Source organism: Fistularia commersonii, chromosome 22, assembly GCF_037954325.1.
Source record: "Fistularia commersonii isolate RoL2024-O1a breed Wild chromosome 22, RoL_Fcom_v1.0, whole genome shotgun sequence".
NCBI classification, from domain to species: domain Eukaryota; kingdom Metazoa; phylum Chordata; class Actinopteri; order Syngnathiformes; family Fistulariidae; genus Fistularia; species Fistularia commersonii.
Window position 1 is genome coordinate 560,001 of NC_141305.1, and position 3,537 is coordinate 563,537.

Genomic DNA, 3,537 nt, shown 5'->3' on the forward strand with positions numbered 1-3,537 from the left:
GTGGCCGGCGCGTAAAACTTGGCGGTAACCAGCCCATAAACCGGCGTGGAGACCCTCTGAGGAGAACATGTGGATGTGATCCGCCGCCGCCGGTGCAGGGCGCCTTAACCCTTTCCTCTCCGGCTCCGCCAGACGGGACGGAGCCCAGACGGGTCAGAGGTCCTCCTGGAGTCACGGCGGACGAGATGAAGCCGATATCCTCAGGCGAGCCGTCGCCATGGTGACCTCCCAGAGAGGAGCGCCGTCACAGCGTTGTTCTTCTGGCGGTGAAGCCGAGGCCGGCCGTCCCTGCGTGTCTTCAGACGCCTCGCCAGATCTTCAGTCCACCACCAAAATCCAGCCTCGTTTTAAACCGAAGATGTCAAAGTCGAATCCGCAGAGGACAAAATATACTACATGTTTAACAAGCCGCGGGCCGGACGAGACCTGAACGCATAATTCATATTGATCAAATAATTATATCAAAATTAATTCAATCAAATAATTCATATTTCATTGTATTTCTTATTCTTCCTCCTTCCTACTATTATCTATTACTGTTATGTTTTTTACTTGAAACTCTGGCACAACAATTTCCTTCGGGATAAATAAAGTTGTTCTCATCTCATCTCATCTCATAAATGAAATTGCATTATAAACTGAAAAAGCACCATCGTGCCGCTCTATGATCATATCGATTACCGCTTTCAAATGGTAAAATGCAAAATATCATGGTAAAATGGTAAAATATCAAATCCGTCGTATTCTTTCTCACGGCTCCTATCTGTAATTTCCCCGAGTCCATTCACTGAAAAATAAATATAAATACATAGAATACAATAAAATAAATACAAAAATCGACGGCACACAGACAAAACAATACTTTCTTCAAAGAAAAATCACACGTGTTGTAGAAACAAATGTAAAAACTGAACTGAATTAAAAACTAAAAATCGTCTCCGGCTCTGATGCTCACTTGTCGGAGGCTGAGCCGCAGACTCGTCGGGGTTCATCGGGGTTGGAGGAACGTCTCGGGCCGGCGAGAAGGTGCTGGTCACCTGGACGGCTCCTGCGTGACGTTCAGCTTCTTCAGAGAGAGCAGATGTTCACACGGGAACCTGCTGCCGAACCTCCAGAGCGTCTGAGCGGCCGAGGCGGCAGCTTTTCCCTCGGCGTGTCGTCGCACCGCGGCTCGATCCGCTCCGTCCGTCGGGTCGGCGGCGTGCTTTCCACGCCGACCGCCAAAGGATCGGCCAGCTGGTTCTTTGGGCTTCGGAGTCGGAAAATCTGCGTCGGCAGACGGCGGCGAGTGTGTTGAGTTTATCGGCAAACGGTGCTTTCGGAGCTTCTCCTCCACGGTCTTTCAGAATCAAGTTCTCCAGCTCATCCAAGGGGCCGGAGATGGTTCGGGCCTTCACTCTGACACGTGTATGTAATGATCCCCGGAATGTCGTGGCGGCACAGATCTTGACTGCTGGTGTAGTTTATAGTTTTATTTGCAACCATTGAAAAACAAAACGTAAAAAAGACAACCACCGTAAGAGCTTGTGCCCTATTACGGGTTCTTATCAAAAGCAGAAAAATAAAACTTCACATCGAGGATGCCGTAACTTTCTCTAGCTAGCGCTCTCGCAATACCACCGTTTTTCCGGCGGAAGTAAGAAAATAAAATCCTCTTACCAAAATAAAATATCAAATTCGGAAAACACAAACAACTTACCTAAAATAATAACGCATTTCAGGCGGTTATTTACATGTACCATGTGACCAGATGCAGGTGGTGATTGGTCAGATGGGACCCTCCTCGCCTCTTTCAGCGCTCGGCCTCCGGATGCGTCCCCGTCCTGCTCCCCGTTCCCCCGCAGACCCGTCTTCTTTGAATCCCTCCATAAAGATTGGACTAGAAAGATGAGCTCCTGCTAATTGTGTGCCGTGGACGTGGAGGACGGACTCGGAGGACGCCTGGAGGTGCTGCTTCAGCATCCGGAGAAGACAAGGCCGCTTTTAACCTCTGACCTCTGAGCCGGAGCACGGCGGGTCCGAGCGATCGCTGTTCCATAAATGACACCATCGATAAATCACCTGATGATCGCTTGAACGCGCGATTTCATTACTTTTAAAAGTCAAGTAATATTTCTTTAGAGAATGATTGGATCGCTTTGGCTTGTGCTGCGATCTTCTGCTGGGCCAGCAGACGGCGGCAGAGAACCTCCTGCGGCCTTCAGAAGAACAACTCAGGGCAAAACTAAAGTTTGTAGGAGTAACCTTTGGTTTGTTTGGTCTACTTGAGACCGGCCTGCTTTCAACCACATTCCAGGAGCCACAAACATCAGGAAGGGTTTCAAATCTGATGATTTCAAAAAGAGACGGTTGATAAATCACTCCAAAAAAACTGGAACGTGTTAGAAAAGCTGTCCCAGTCAAATCAGAACACAACGTGAGAGAATTCGATTTCTCTGCAAACGATGGAAAGCGGCCGAGGATGACTTCCGCCGCCGGGTCGCGTCTCCGCTGCATCTTCGCTCCTTTTTTGGCGTTGCGGCAGCCGCCTCCCGCGGAGCCCCACGGCGCCGACAGGCCCCGACCGGCCGGGGAATGTGGACAATGCGCTCGGGGACAGAGGACGGCGGCCGGGCCTCAACCTGCAGGAGACCTGCGGGGGAGGAGAGGACCGGCTGGATCCTCCAGAGCCTCGGACAGAAGAGAACATGGACGGGAAAGACGTGGAAAGGCGCGGAGGTGAAGATCCTCCGGACAGAGGAAGTGTCGCGGCGTTGAAACGCACGCTCACGTTTAGGTTCTGTCACTCGTGCAAAACAGGATTCGACAACTTAAACGAAAGCGGGTTTAGGATCCGGTTCCGATGATCTCCTGGGATCATCGCCGGTCCACTTTCCCATCGTTTCAAACCGCCAGGTGCCACCCGACACTTTGCTACATCCGGTTCCTCGGGCTCCTCGCTCCATACAAGGACAGGAGGACGCGGCGGCAGAGACGGCGAGGACGTCTGCATTGTTTCCTGGCGAGAGGGAAGGACGGCGACGAGTCCCGGCAGGTCGAGGAGGAACGAGACGGGACGGCGTGAGGAGGAGGAGGAACATCTGGAGGGACGACAGCCGGCTGTCAGACCATCTAACAAGCCGGAGGAGGTCAGGCTTCCCTCCGAGGCCTCCTCCTGGCCCGCGATCGATCAGCCGATTAACCGATCGACCGTCGATCACATGACCCGTCGCCCCTCGCGGCGTTTTCCCAAACGTTCGGCAGAAAACATGATTTGGGGCGGAATCGCAATTCCAAATAAATCAAGGCAGGGTTTTCAGGCAGAAGAAGAAGAAGAAGAAGGTGTGCAGGTCAGAACATGAAGAGGGAGCGCCTCCTCACAAACATCCCGCACTGGCTTTTCCGGTCTGACGGGCCAATCAGCGGCCTCCTTCCTGCGGGGAGCGCGAGGCCCGCCGCCAGTGACGGATACCCGCTCCGACCAATCAGAGGCCGAGCGGCGAAGAGGCGCAGTTACCTGCGCACCTGGACCAATCAGAGCGCCCGCTGAGGCAACCT